This window comes from Oryzias latipes, chromosome 17, assembly GCF_002234675.1.
Source record: "Oryzias latipes chromosome 17, ASM223467v1".
NCBI lineage: Eukaryota > Metazoa > Chordata > Actinopteri > Beloniformes > Adrianichthyidae > Oryzias > Oryzias latipes.
Window position 1 is genome coordinate 20,593,698 of NC_019875.2, and position 16,804 is coordinate 20,610,501.

A 16,804-nucleotide genomic window follows, 5' to 3' on the forward strand; every position below is an offset into this window, starting at 1 on the left:
ATAGGGTCATGATTGAAACCATTCTCTTTGTGAATGGAGAGGCGGTACGCTGGCCCAAAAAAAATCCCTGTGGGCCTAAACTGTGCATGTATGAAACATGATCTCCTGGCTCTTTATAGCAGGGTTTTTAAGGTGGAATTTTGCAGCTTAGCTAGGGGCAGGGGGACATTTGTTTGCCCTCTAGAAGAAGGAAACTAAGCCAAAACTATGAATCAACTTTTGCAAATTATTTCAAATGACTCCAAATGTAGATTAAATGTTGACAACAAAAGAGGACACTTCTAATTTGAAATATTTAATCTGATCCTAAATTGTTTAAGAGATCTGTTCAATATTTTTCTATGAAAAAAAAGTAGCTTTAAAGATATTTTTGTATTATTTAATTATGTCTGGCTGATTTTGGGGAACCAATCTGAATCTAAGCCTGGTGTAATTTAACTGACAAAAATATTTTAAAAAGAAAACAATATGGCTCTGAATGACAGGACAGTGTGCCTAATTTATCCTATATTCTAGCCAGTTTTTTTAGTTTTTATTCCTGCATTTAAATCTTCTGCAATATTTTTTCTAATTCTGTTTTTGATCAAAGAATTTCAACTGACACACTGTATAAACACATGCTTTCAGTCAATCTATAGAGAACGGTTTTGATCAGTGAAACATAAACACAATTACACACTGAAGTCACTTATCTATTGCCTCTTTTTTAAAGTAATTTTCAAATGGCAAGTAAAGGTAAAGTTAAAAATACTGCAATAAAAATATAAAATTACATTTAGTTGGGGATAAAGTAGTAACTGAGTTGAGTAGTATAGTAGTAAAGTAATAAAGGTTTTCTTTACGGAAAAAAAAATTCCTTAATCAACTTTTCAGTGTTTGGTTGGATTCTTCGCTTCTATACTTTTTTTAGAGGTTGGTCTGAGCTGTCTTTGTGCAGCAGTTTTGGAGTTGTACTAATATCTGTGTTACCCTGCTACAGACTGGCAACCTGTCCAGGGTGTACCCTCCCTTCGCCCACAAGAGGCCGGGATAGGCTCCAGCAGCCCCGAGACCCCAATAGGGAATTAACTGCAGAGGATGAATGAATGAACCCATATCTGTGTGATTAACACTCCTGAATCTTTGTAATTGTTAAACCAATTCAAGTTGTGCATCTTCAAACAGTTGGAAGTGTTTTGTTGTTGTTTTTCTCATTTGATGTTTTTTTTTCTCTTGTTGCCTCTGGGATCCAGCACTTTCTTGGTGTTTGCAGCACAGATGTGGTTGATGCCATTTGCTCCCAAATTGATTTGAGATATTTAACTTCGCTGTTCTTTTAAGTTTAGTTTCTTACTTGCATTGTTGTCATTGTAATTTGCAGATTATTAAACTCTAAAAAAAACTTCACTGATCCCTGTATTTACTTCTTAATAACCCCTAAACTTTTTATCTCAAGGTAGACGCTCTACCACTAAGCCAGTCTTTTATCACATGGCCAGCAAAGGCAGCAAGATTATCAGGGTAAGACAGCCATTTGTCATACGTAAAGTTAATTTTTTTCAAAGATCTGCCACTGGAGCTTAAAGTCTATTTTTGGTTATGGAAAAACATTATTTTAAAAAATACTTTTGGCAAAGTTTGTGTGGTTTTCTGCCTTCTGTGTTGTTCATCATCCTGACGTCAGCTTTCGTGAGCGCTGGCAGTGTTTGTTAGTGGGCTTGGTTTCCCTCCTTAGCCGAAAACATCCCAGCATCCTATAAACATACAGTTGTTTTTATTTTAGAGCAGCATTTACTTCTAGTTTGATCGTGACATGCTGCGGCTTATCTCGCTCCTGGGAAGTGTGACGGTACGGGTGTGTCTCCATCTGTTTGTGCTCAAGTGGATCTGAGATTACTTAGTTTGATGTTAAAGTCTTTGGTGAAAGATGGGATCGATCTAAGTGCAAGCTTTCTGCAATGAATGTGTGTGGGTATCTGTACCTGAGACGGAAGAAAGTAGACCACCTTCCTCGCCAGCTGCTGGGTTTGCATTGGTTACCCGACCCGGACAGGAAGTGTACAGAACTGCTGGAACCACATGGAACAAAGTGGTGGTCCTTTCACTCAAATCACAATATAATTGCATTGTTTCATATGTTTGTGTATTTTTTGGATAAATAAATGAAACTGGATATCATCTTTAAATAATAGAATGGGGCCATATAGGGAATTGACTTATTGCAGAATTGGAGCCTTAAAACATCCAAATAGTGACTCTGTGACTCTCCAGCCCTCTTTAATTTGTATCAAAGTGAAAAAATTAAACTTTCAATTGTCCATTCCCCCACAAAGAGACATTTGCATGCATATTTGGCACAAACATACAGATTAGGGGCTTGAATAACAAAGCATGACTAACCGTGATAAAGTCAAAGATCCATCATGTTTGAACACATCCACACTTTCTTTTTCATTATGTATCGAGTACTCAGCCATAACCAGGACAGCCACAACAAACAGTAGGATTCTGGGTACTGTATTGCAGTGACAACAAAGGAAAAGTGGCCGGGCCTGCATGGAACATCTGGGCTTCATTAGCACCACTGACGGATGAAGGATGACTTGTGTTCTGCTCTTTGACGTGACATTAGCCTCAAAAGAAGGCCGTTCTGAGAAAAGCAAGTTCTAACTTTCCGGGTAACTGGTGTTTTTTAGACCTCAGGGACCATTTTGGATTATCAAGATAGGTCAAAGTTAAAAAGGGAAGAACAATGTCTCCAAGAAGCAAGAATGTAAAAATGATTGAAATAAGCATAATTATTTCATTTCATGAAATATTGTTTTTTTCTTGTGACCTTCCTCCTTCTGAGCTCACAAGTTCTTTTATCTGATTAAAACTTTAATTTTTTTTTTTTTGGTTTGTTGTAAAGATCAAATGGTGGTTAAAGTAGGAAAGATGGTGATGGTTAAAAGAAAGCTGAATTCTGATTGGTCACTTAAGTCTTCTATTGTCACACACAAGTCACCACCTTCTTCCCTTTTTACAAATTTAATGTTGACCCAACGTATCAAAATGCAACCCCCTAACAAACAAATTTAAGCACGTTTAAGAAATTCTCATTGAAAAAATGCATAAAAGTTTTATAACTTTAAAAAGATGTGCTATAGCAAAATATCATTACTTCCACATAAAGGAATGCGTTTCTCCTTAAATGGGTTTCCCATTTAAAAACAAAAACTAGTTTGGACACCCTTCTCCCTCCAAATGCCCCTATAATTGGAGGGATAGGAAGGAGCCAGCGGGGTAGGGAAAGAATTCGGATTCGGCCTTGGTCTTCAAGGTTTTGCTGCTGGTGTCCAATAGTTATGTGTTACGCTATGTTCACATCAGGTATGTGATGCGCTAAATGCTCAATCTTGAATGAGTTTAGCCCATGGCGTTCACATTAGACCGTCTCAACGTAATACTAGCAGATGTCTGCTACCTACAGTTGGAAGAGGCTTGGTGCGAAATGTCAAAATAGTTCGAGTCTTGTTCCAGGCTTTTTCCTTCACAGCCTTGTTTTGATTCTATATAAAAAAACTGTCATATAATTGTGGCACAAACCCCAATCATGAATTTCTCCTCCATTATCAATTTTCAAACGGTTGGCACTTTTGTGTATTAAAGGGGGATGCCATCCATTCATCACTTTCAAATCCAACTTTTCTGATTTATGAAAGGTTGACCTGGTTTACCTTTCAACAGGTTTTCAATGGCCATGCGTTTTATACTTAGAGCCTTAAAACAGTCATAGAAACATGTGTAGAAACTTGCGTAACGTGTGTGTGAACGCTAGAGTTTGCAGACCCATTTGGTCTAGTTGGTTCATCTCTATTTTTTATTTTGCTGCAAGAGTTTCATCTTCAGGTGTGTTCACATATATGGGCCACACCAGAGTTTAGATATGCTTTTCTTACCCACACCCACCAAATGAAAGGGATTATCCAGAAAAGGGGATTACCAAGGGCCAGCCTGGTGTGGACCAAACAGCTCAGTGTGAAAGCACTCTGAAGCTACGTTCTGCAACACGCGTTCAAGCAACCACTTTTGATGAAAAAAATCTACGTCAAGGCCTTACAGTTACCATGTTAAAAACTCTCACAATCACGAATAGCTATGGAAGTTTCTACAACAGGTCTGTGTTCAAAACAAAAGGCACTGAACGTGCACTGCAAGATCAACCAGGTTGTACTTTGACCAATCAGGGACTCTGATTTTTTTAGTGATGTGTGGATGGCGTCCCTTCTAATTCACGGAAATGCCAACCGTTTGAACGTTGTTCATGGAAGAGAAATTAGCAATTGCTGTCCATCAGGCCAGAATGATGACACCAAGTCTTTCATGTTTTGGAACAGAGCTGTAAAAAGAAAAAGCCTGGTGCAAGACTGACAAGATTTGCAAGCTTTGACATTTCACCTCAAACCTTTTCCAAATGTGGTGGAAATGCACTAGCAAACAGTAGAAAAAGGAAAAGAAGCCCGTACCTGCTTGTCCAATGTGAACACCATGAGCTCAATGAGAGCTCAAGAACTTAGTTTTAAAACAGTCTTACACGCGTTTCCAATGCCCGGTGTTTACGTTTAGATTAAAAGAAAGAAGACACTTTTGATCCCCATAGTTAAGAATCGAAAAAGACAGCAACAAACCTCTCTACACTTTGGGTGTGTTGGTTACTAATTTACCACATTCAGAAAAGCTTTCTGAGCATGATTAGTGCATTGTAATTGAGTTGTTGAAAACTCAGTCTTGCTCATTTCTTGAAATACTTTTCTGAAGTTATAGAGCCAGATTATATTCTTATTCTCTGTCCTCTTGCCATAGTGAGGCCATTCTCTGGGCCTGAACTTCAAAGCTCTGTCGGTCATCTGATTGGCTAACATAACTATTAAATAAACTCCAGACTCAAAGAAAGACTCCTTCTTGTGTTGAACTGTCATCCCAGTTCTTAGATTCTCTATTGGGATACACAGATATGCTGCACTAAAGAATTTATGTTGGATTACCCACAACATTGTGTGGAAAGATCCAAAACAGATACATCCTCATCCATCATTGCTCTCTATTACGCATCTGCACATCTTGAATTGGTTATCGATAAAAATAAAAAAACAGGAATATATGTTTTTCTGTGAAAACGTTTCTTTAATGTTTTGAGGTTTTCTTAAGTTGCTCTGAGTTCCTCTGTTGCTCCATTTCTGTATTTACCTAAAACGATGTTGCCTTTTACCGGTCAACAGTTGTGAACTTTAACTTTTGATATTTGTTATAAAATGAAAACCGTCTTACCTAAATTTTTGCGGTAAAAAATGGCATTTACTGGACGGAAGTTGGTTTTTTTTGATCAGTTTTAGATTTATTTTGGATTTATTTTTTTTTGTATAACATAAAGAGAAATGACCATTGAAAAAAAGAGGCTGTGATTTCTTTAGATGGACAGGAACAAAAACTGTTTTAAAGGTAAATGATCAGCAAATTGTAGTAAATTGTAAAAAAAATGCCTTTAAAGGCCCGCATACTACTAAGGGTTAAACTGTTACATTACAAAAGTGGGACACGAAAGGAAATAGAGGGACAAATAGAAATGATGCATGTGCATAATGACTTCAACACACATTTCATGCTTAAGACAAGTAGTGGTATTTATCAGAAAATATTCAGAAACTGTAACATCTATTTTCCAAACTTGCTTCATCTATTTCAGAGTTATTGTGTTGCTGGAGCCTATTCCAGCTACAGTTGGGCCAAGGTGAGGTACACCACAGGTCGCTAAGTCCAATTCAAGAAATTTCAATTTAATTTTTTTTAACCACAATTTAAAGAGGCCAATTTTTTAATCTTAACAAAAATTTTAAACTGAAATAATAACATGATTTGGAACAGTTGGTTCATTTATAGAATTATCTAAAACAGAAGAAAATGCTCAAACACTTTAATTAGAAATCCTTGACTCTAAACTAATATAAAAATTTAAATTTTAGTGTTTTAGTGACCATGCAACATTTTTAAAAACAAATGTTTTCCTGGGATATTGTTGCATTTTTTTTGTCTGTATCTCTTGTTTTTGAAGGAACAAGAGGCTCAAACCCAAATTGGCAAACTAATATCTATTTAACATAAAGAATTTTCTTTTTGTGCCCTTATTATTTTTAGTAATGAGCTGAAAACTATATTCCTCAGACACTGAGGCTGTGGAATGAGAGCTGGAGATCAAAGCTTTCTGTCAGTCTGCTCAGTAACACAGCTATGAAAAAAAAAATCAAAAGCTTCGAATCATTTGTGTTAATAAAAAGCTTTCGTCGGTTCATCCGCCGGGGCACGCACACAGGACCGCTAATGTTTGTTGAATCATATTACACCAAACTCTTTGTGTCCCAAAGTGGACTTCAAAGGTGTAGAATGAGTCTCTCTGTTCCTTGTGTTTCTTTTTCCTTCGTTATTGCAACATCCGCTCACTCTTTCCTTTAGCCGTATTCATTCATTTCTAACTCCATTATCCCTCGGCTGTACTCATTCCTCCCCCAGTCGGTCCTTCTATCTGTTCCTCCATCTCTGCCTGCTGCTCTCTTTGACATGTCTCTGGGTTTCCTGCCCTTTGTGAAACCCTCTTCTCTGTCACATCTTGTTTTTCTCATTTTGTCCTGTTTTAGTTAAGTTCCCGCCTCTCCATGTATGACGGAGTCACGCTATTTCGAGGAAGTGGGTGAATAACCGTTGCTGAGTGACAGGCTATTCTGGGCTGGCGGTGGAGGTAAACATGAAGAGGTAATGGAGGTGTACGTCCGCTCGGTCCGCTGAGTGGTGGCCCAACAATGGACCGGCAGGTTCTGGCTGGACAGGGAGATGATCCGCCAAGAGCTTAAAGACTTAAATAAACACAGCGCAAAATGAACAAACCTATTTATCTCTCTTGACTTCTGGGTTTTAAAATCCCTAATCTACATCTGCAAAAACTGCCTTCCTCTGAGGCAAGTCTCTTCGTGAGAATAGACATACTGAACATATTATTGTTGATGTAGCAGCCGACCCTTAAAAAACACGCTCTTTGACAAATGCAGGATCAACGTGAATCAGCTGATTGACGCAGAGAAAAGTGGCTTTTCATCTCAGATTTGCACTAACCTACAATGTTTTACTAACGTAGGCTTGCATATAGTTACGAAGCTGCTTTTTACCGCTGCTGAATCTGCTGGAATTAAATTCATTGCGTAAACAGTTGAAGTTCTGGTAGTCAAAAAAATGTAAACACTGGAGCTACAGGTGTGGTGTAAAAGGGTTAAATCCTAACATAAGAAAAGCATTGTTGGTATTCAATGGTGCATTGTCTGTTGTGATGAGGTATTTTAAGCTTTCAAATTGAGCTAAACTAAAAACTTAACAGAATTTCAAGCATGAGACCTAAAAAATAGATTTGATTGTTCTTTTTGCTTTTTTTTTTTTTTAAAGTGAGTGGAAAACTGATTCAGTGATTCAAAATGGCAATGAACAAAGGTTTTTTGCAGAACCTGATTAACTGTAGCATGCAGGCAAATAATAATTCATGAATGGCCTTAATGAAAGCTTTGATCCAGTTGTTCCAAAGTTCCCAAATTTTGAAGAAAAGGATCTGAAGGTGCGAACAGAATTCTCCATGGAGTGTCATGGGTGCACCATCCGCATTTTTATCAGTTTTCTGCAATAAATAATGGCAAAAGGGGCGACAGTGGCTCAGGTGGTTGAGCGGGTCGTCCAATGATCGAAGGGTTGGCGGTTCGATCCCCACTCCCACCAGCCAAAATGTCGTTGTGTCCTTGGGCAAGACACTTCACCCTCCTTGCCTCCAGTGTGGCTCCACTGGTGTGTGAATGTGTATGAATGATCCCGGTGATGGTCAGAGGGGCCGTAGGCGCGAACTGGCAGCCACGCCTCTGTCAGTCTGCCCCAGGGCAGCTGTGGCTACAACCGTAGCTTACCATCACCAAGTATTAATGACGAGTGAATGAATAATGGACACAATGTAAGCGCTTTGGGTGCCTTGAAAAGCGCAGATAAATCCAATCCATTATTATTATTAAAATCCCTGAAGTGCAGAAGCAACTTCTGTAAAGAGAACCACTTGTAATGCTCCATGTCATAAGACATGTTGAGGTTCAAATCAAAAACAATAAAGGATAATGGTAGAAGGTGAAAGGTTATAGAAACACGTACAATTGTATTGCTCAAATATGGTAAATATTCCTAGAGTTGTTTTTTTTGTTTTGTTTTTTCCTGCTGCACCGGTAGGGCGGTCGACCTATGATCGGAAGATTGCAGGTTCGATTCCCACCTTTCCTGCCCATGTGTCAAAGTGTCGTTGGGCAAGACACTGAACCCCACCTTGCCTTTGGTGGAAGGTTGGCGCCAGTGCATGAATGTGTGTTTGCATGGGTGAACGGGACTGTGACTGTAAAGCGCTTTGGGGCTTTGAGAAAGGTAAAACAGCGCTATACAAGTACACGCCATTAACCATCAACTAAAGACAAGAGGACTTTATCTCCTGCTGGTTACAGTAGCTCCTGCATCCTCAAGAAACTCCAGTTGTTTTACTTCAAAAGCCTGCGCAAAAGGTTGATTTTGTTTTTTTTGTTATGAGAACCCACACACACACACCAAAGAGCGCAAATAAACATGACTGAACATATCTCTGTTATGGCTGGATTCCCTCCGTGATTAAAAGTTACTAAAGATTTTTGAGATTCAGCTGCTAGGGACAACATGAGACACGAAAGTGTGGGCTGAAAAAATGTTGCCGGAGATTCTTTTTCTTTCCTTCATGTAGGAATGTTGTTCAGATGAGATCATTTGCAATCAGTTGTCCAATTGTGCAAACAAGGCTTCCAAATGAAAAAGATTTTAAAACTCATCAAATTTAATTGGGTATTTTGACCTGAGTAATCATTGTATTTTAATGGTTACTCTGAAAAAAACAAGTATTTAGTTAGTATCGGATCAACCTAAAGCACATAAATAATGAAAATATATGAGATCTGTCTGAATGCCAAAAGTGGAAAAGAAAAAACAAATGTTAATTGGGTCACTGGAATTCAGTGATTTCAAATTGAGCAAAGCTTCCTTTTGCTGTCGGTGAAAAGCTGTTCCTCTAGTGAATGACCAGAAAACTTAACATGCTGCATCTTGTAATCATTTTATTTTTCAGTATTCAACTGGTGGATGAATTGCTAGAAGCCGAAAACGCACTCTTCTTGTTCTGATCTGATCTTTTCACAACGAAGAATTTATTATTTTGTCAACTAGTTTATAAGATCCCCAAATCTAATTTTTGACTTCAGTTAAATACATTTAGGCTCAAATGAATTTGTCATTGTTGACCTGGAAGGGTTAGGGTACACATTTCCATGTCTCAAATTCTAAAGGTTTGTCCCTCTTTTATTTATTTAATTTTTTTTTATATATACTTCAGTTTATATTAATTAACAATTAACTCCACACGTGCAATAATTCTTCTGAACAGTTGGGATGCTGCAATATTCATATTTGCTCATATTTATTTATTTTTTATTCTTGTTCTTTGTTGTCTAATTTTCCTTTATTCTATTTATTTTTTTAATCTTTGTCCTTTCTTTATTTAACCGTGATGTGAGATATGCCAAAGAAAAATTCCGATGTACTGCACGTGCAGAAGGCAATAAAACCTTGAACCTTTTGAGTACATCTCTGATTCAGTGATATTGTGACCCTGTACTTAGACAGATTATACAATACATGTAATAATTATGATAGTTTTGAAATTTAAACTAAATATTCGACAAAAAGAATATTTACCTTAAACAACGAGGGCGTAATTGTTAAACCACTTGATGCTTGAATTTCTTTTCAGCAATGTAAAATAAAGATGTTTGTTTTTGTTTTCATGTAGATGCTATATTAATGTAATTTGAAACTGCAGTAGTTTGATGCATATTTGTATCAAAAGATGTCAAGCGGTTAATAAACACAATTGAAGTGAAGTTTTTCATGTCAAAATAAGAACCTCTGAATATTGGATTTGTTGAGGGGTTGACGGTCACAAACATAATTTGCCGTCGCTGTTGGCTGTTTCTGTCACATTTAAACATCATCTCATGTCCCCAGTTTGAGTGGAGGAAGAGGAGGAGATGCAGGCAGCTTGAGGGTAGAGAGGGAGCAAGGAAGTAAAAGGAGACCCGAGACCTTGAAGTGTTTATATAGTGGTGGTGGGATATCCTGCTACATGATGAAATCATTACTTTTGTGTGTGTGTTGTGCTTTTGTGTGTGTGCATGTGATGAGTGATCATGGTAAAGGTTAAACCTCTTTGTTGGATCAGTCAGTCAGCTGAAGTGGTTGCTGTCTGGGCGCTGAATTTCGCGAGAAGCCAGATAAATAATTTTCTGATAAATTATTTTATTGTCTGTGTGTGCCTTTCGTCTTTTTGGTGATTACAGCTGTTTTTTAGGCAATAAGGCGTTGATGGGTTAAGCCATGTTTAGGCTTAAAAATTCCAAATTGGGAGTTAGAGGAGAACAATTTTTTTTTCTTCCTATTTGCTTTATTTATTAAGTCAGTCAATATGAAGCTTGGATTTTACTCTTCGTGTCTTTTTTTTTAAGCCAGTGGGGTAAGTTACACCTTCTCCAGCTTCTCTGGGATGTTTCCAGGCTCTCCAAGAGATTTAATCTCTCCAGTAAGCACTGGGTCAAACCTGAGGTCTCTTCCCACAGAGACAAGTCTAAACTGCTGCTCACTACAAGGTCAGCTGAGGCTACGCTGACCAGATTACACAGCCATCTCAACCAGCTCATTTTAGCATGGGGTGCTTCACTCCCTGCCCCTCACAAATTATAATAAACCCTTCAAACAGTGATCATAAGCACATTTATGACATAAAAACCACAAAAATTAGGAGCAAATTTGAATATAAATGATGTCAAATTCAGTTTTATTTTAAATGTGCCAGTAACTTGATTCCATATGAGGCCTTGCAAGACAGCATAGAAATTCTTACACAAACAATACCATACACAGAAAGTACTACACCAGAACTTTGCACAAACATGACTTTAGTCTTGCATAAAGAATATTATACAATTCAGTATTTAATATTCAATATTTACCATTCAGTATTTATACGTTTCTGGTTTGATGTGTCAGAGTTAGAGGTTGGTATGGTTGTCGGTGTGTTTGGGGCTATTTGGGGGTTTTAGCAAACAGGAGAGCGCATTTAATAAGCATATTAAATAATAGCTCAGTTATAGGTGATGGGAACAGGGGATGGGGCTGCTCTGGGCCAGTGGTCCTGCCCAAGACTCATACAATCATATTTTGATTTTGTTTTTTTGGCTAGAAAACAGCACAATTATATTTAAAAGAGCACCGGGAACTCTTTTAAAATGCATCAAAAGAGGATCAGAGTTGGACTTGAATAAAATTTAGCCCTTGTTGTTGTTTTTTTAACCTTTTGAATTATTTTTATCAAGCAAAACAGTAAAGTTGGTTAAAAGACTAAAGAGTATTTTTCTTGTTGTTTGAGTTTAAACAGCGTTTTATTTTAGCAGCACAGGACCTCCTTTAGATTTTAGTAATCTGAACTTTTGAAGGTAGATGTTTAAGTTTCTGGAAGAAGCAACTTAAAAATACCATCTGTGATAGATCTTTATCTCAGGATATGTTAAAAGAAGTAACTCCATCATCTCCTGGTGACGCATGGAGGATATCGATGTATCTCACCACTTTCTTCAAAACTGGCCTGCAGGAAAACCTCTAAATCTTTGATGTGCTTCTTTCATCTCATTGTTAAGCCTCTTTTATTGTAACGTCTCAGTGAGTCACATGGAAATGACAGGAAAAGCGGTTTTGTAGTTTTGCAGATTGAACACACAAACGTTTCAGACATCAAGTACTTTATCAGTAGAACAAATATGCAGCAACAGAATGATGATGCAGCTTGAGGAGAGGGAGGCACACCTCTAGTCCAGCTCTGTCACATTCCAGGTTTTAATCCTCTTAGTTTATTTAATGTATTCATTTAAAATTAAAACAGATTATATCCAAAAAATCAGTTTACTGTAATGTGATTTTTATAAATTGTTTATCACTTATTTTTTTTTCTTATAGGTGCAACAAAATACTGCTTTGTTTGATTTTCTTTTCTTTTTTTCATTTCTGATACAAGTCTGAGTGTTGTTGTAAGATAAAGGTTGAACTTACTTCAAAACATTTTCAATACATTGTGCCCTCATTATTCTTTATATTCATTTTTAAGAAGTTTTTGCTTCACCAAATGAACATCATTTACAAATGTAAATGTTTTTAAGTGTTCACCAGATGGCGACATTTCCCATTTACCTGTAGACAATTTCTTTTCACTTTTTACTTTTCACAAGAAGGTCTTATACTTAAATGATTGTAATTAAAAAAAATAAAGTTTGGATACCCATTGATATTGAGGTTTTTACTAAAATAACACATATAAACACTCAGAAGGAACAAAGCCTTTTCTGTAATAACTATAATACTGTGAAATCAGCTGTTTTGCTGATGACTTTGCATCTGTTTTCTACATGTGCCTCTAAACAGACCTGCTCACTGACCCATGATATGAGATGTGGACCTGAGTATTTTTAGGTTATTTCTTTATTTCTTTATTTTTTACCTTGCAATTTTTTTAAACTATTGTCGTGGTTGGAGTGCTCTATTGATATAACTGTTGTTGCAGTACAATAAATACATGGGGAAAAAAACTTTCAGAATTTTTTTTTTACATAAATTAGTTGTCTTCAATGGTTAAAAATGCAGTAAACCTGTGTTAACACAGTTGGACAATAGGAAATGCAATGTTTCATAAATTTCATTTGCTAAAAACCTATGAAGGTGATAATGTTCCAAAATGGACTAACTTGTAGATTTGATGTAAGAACTTGTAAAATCAAATGTGAGAATCTGCATCTGTGTTGTCCATTTTGGAACATTATTACCTTCATAAAACCCTTCCTAAGACTGACATAATCATATGTAAATAAAAAACACACACAACACTAGTACTAATCTCTTCCACGTCAGTACTTACTGAACATAAATTATGTTTGTAAGAAAAGTACTTAACATAAAACCATGAAGATGTGAAATCAAACTTGACATTGCTTTTTTTTCTGTCCAATAGCTGGGCAAACAGATGAGAGCTGAAGGCCTCTTGTGTTGGACATATTTTACTTTAACAACAGGGGTTATGAATCTTCTGACAAACCAGAGGTATGTCTGAATAAACCCCTTTTGTAATCGAGGCCAAACTTTATTCATTTGAATCATATTTGAAAATCTTTTGTGTTGGACCGGACGGAAAAGCAAAGGAGGGAAGAAGAGAGAGGGATGTTAGAGAGGGGGGGACAGTAGTGTGATTATAGAAGGGGGGGGGGGGGGGGTTAAAACCATGACGCAGCATAAAGCAACAAGTTTCTGGATGGTTATAATCATTACAGTGAGGTTCAGATGTAATGCAAATCTATAAAGGCTGGGCCTGTCCACACACACACACACACACACACACTTAAATGTTATAAGAACACCTGTTGGCTCCAAAAATGTTCACATGTCAACATGTACAAAACATAAATATTGTTCACACACGCATACTTATGCCTTCAAACCAACTAGTGTGAAATATTTCATTCATTCACGCAAACTAGGTGACCTAACACCTGTGCTCAAGTTTGCTATTCCATACGGCAACCATGGGAGGGGGACCACTGCCAAGTAGCTCCTCCCCCCAAGGTGCATCGCAGGCTGAACCCCCCCCCCCCCCCCCATTACCACAATAAGAAATTATGAGGAAGAGGGTAAGTCGGGGACAGCTGGTAGACTTTCCCCTGATGATCAAACAGCCCCCCCCAGCCCCCCAGCATAGGGCCCAGGTCCCCTCAGCCCAGGGGTCCCATCCCCCGAAGCGCCGACCCCCCCAGGCCCTACCCCACACAGAGAGAGAGGAGCCAGTAATGCCCCCTCAGGACAGGGCATTACTTTGCTAAATGTTTGGTTTGGTATTTTTTTTGTTTTGTGAAATTATAAGTATTGTTTCACAAATACGTTATTTTAATCTCTAAATTTTAATCAATTTTCCTGTAGCTTACATTCTAATAGTAGTTATACGTCCTGTTTCAATTGTTTTAAAATAAAAGGTTAAACATTTTACTTAAAAGTAACAGTATATATATATTTAATTATGTTATTAATATGACCTCCTGTGAGTGTATAGTTATTCTGCAAACTGCAAATATTTTGTTACCAGAGAATGCCACTGTAAAATACTACTTATATTTTTGACAAGATCTTTATCCATAACACGCTAACAACTGCAGTTTGTGCTAACACTTTCATTTAAAAAGAAACAATCAATTCAGGATGTTAAAAGTCATTTTATGTTTGCTTGCTTTGTAAATACAACAGATCCAAAGCATAAAAAAACAGCACAAATAAAAAAAGTAATTTTGTGTCGTACATAAAAAATGATCGACAATTGTTCTCAAGCTACAATCAATTCACAACTCAAAATCTTAGTAACACAAATAAAGACAAACAATTTCTTTTAAAGATGCTTCTCAGATCTAGATCGTTCATTTCGATTTGGTTTTGTCACTTTGTGTGACAAGTTGTTCTTTATTAACAGTCACATGCAAACCAAAGAAATCCATTTTCTGGGCATGTTTTTAAACAAAGTCAGACAGACTCTTGGATTCAGACTCCATAATTTTTTTTCCCCTAGTAAAGTGAAAAAGACTCTTGTTCCGCTCAAAGTCAGTTCAGACAATGGCAGACTGCCCTGGCTTTTTTTTCTTCTCCTGGTCCCGTTCTGGAAGGAAACTTTACATTGTCGTCGTTTTTTATCTGACAGAAAGTAAATCAGAGAGTGGAGAGGTGCTGAAAAGCAGAGGACTGCAACTTCTTCAACAATGAAGTCCTCATTGCTCAGAGACGGGCTCATGCAAACACACAGCAAAGGAGGAAACTAGAATGAATGGATTGATGAAAGAAACAGCGCACAGAAGGGGATGTGGGGGGAGTTCTGAGTGGTTTGGGGAAGCAGATTCAGAAACTACTGAAGGCAATACAAGACATTAGGAGTTTTGATTATGTTTTTTTATTATTCTTTAACATGAACATTCAGGCACCAAGAATTGAATCAAACGTTGGTGAACATATAACAACTTTTTCATTAATTTTATTTTCCTCAAATCAAACAACTGAATATCAAATAAACATCTGTTTCCTCTGTTAGAAATCTGGGTAAAAGGACTAAATATAGAAAATACTGGCAAAGTAAACACATTTATGGAAAACAGATATCTGAAAATAACAAGGTTTGATGTGTAAAATAATTTATTAATAATTTATCATGATAGAGTGAGGTGGAAAAGGATGATTCGCTGTGGCGACCCCTGATGGGAAAAGCCGAAAGAGAAAGAAGATTAGATTTATTTGGACTTAATTTAGGTTTTTAATCTTAGCTTTTTGTGAAAATCAAAAAAATGTTCTGATGTGTCTTATGAAAGTTCAAAAATGTCAAATTAGGATGGAACAAAAAAACAGCTCTAAATACAAAAAAAACAATAGATTGAAAGTTGCAAGTCCTTTTTTGTCCACAGGATGGCGTGGTACGCCTGTCCTTTTCCAAGCCTTGGCTCCAGATTCTTCCGGTTTTTTTTTCTTTTTTTTTTTTTTTTTAATTATTATTAAAGAAGAAGAAACTGGAAAGAGCAAGAAAAAAATCATCAAAAACAAGCATTTTATTAAACTCTTACTAAAAAAGGTTTAAATGGTTAGGTCATTATTAGTTGTATAAATTGGGGATATGGAAAATAGAAACGGCAGATGGACGGATAGATAGATAAAATCTAAAGTCCCCTTGTTTTGCTAAAGTTAACTAGATGTATAAATTTAACTGACTGAGGAAAGGATTTAAGGTTGGGGGAGGTGAATTTATGTCATTTTTAAAATTTTAAACAAGCTTTTATTAGTCTGAGTAAGTTTAAAATACAAGTAACATCAATGCAACTCAAATATCTTCACAGAAATGTTTTGCCAGAAAAACCTAAATGTATCAATCAATCAATCAATCAATCAATCAATCAATCAATCAATCAATCAATCAATCAATCAATCAATCACCTTTATTTAAAAACTGAATTACCACAAACTAAGTAGAGCAAAGCACTGTATAATTCAAAGGTTATATAATAAAATATGTTAAACAATCAAATGCATGTATAAAAACATAAAAACAATCAAGTACTTAATAGTAAACGCAAAACAAAATCTCATGTTAGAGATCCAGGGTCTCTATGGAATTAAACTGGAAAAGATTCATTATAAAATGGATGAACATCCAGAAAGATACCAAACATTCGTAAAAGCAAAAAACATGCAATGTAGAATATTGAGAATTTACAGCCAAAATTGTTCATTCACTGATACATATTTATTGCTAACTCAGATTTGACAAAAATTTAGTTTTAATCACTAAAATTTTTAGTAATATCTTATTGTAGGCTACTAGATTATTGTCAGACCTGTTGTACTTATACCTATTGTGTGCTTTTTAAAAGCAGAGCAACTGTTTAGGTTTTTATCCATAATCAGATGCTGCTGTGAGCAGCTCAGGAACACAGGATTGACGCTCAAGTTCATCTGCTGTACAAATAAAACAGGCATTGCCAACTGTGCGCATTACTCCTCTTTAACCCAGACTATCATCCATCTTTGGCCTGCTTCATCCCTCTTGTTTCCAGCCTCATAATCTCTGTTTGGCCACCATTTT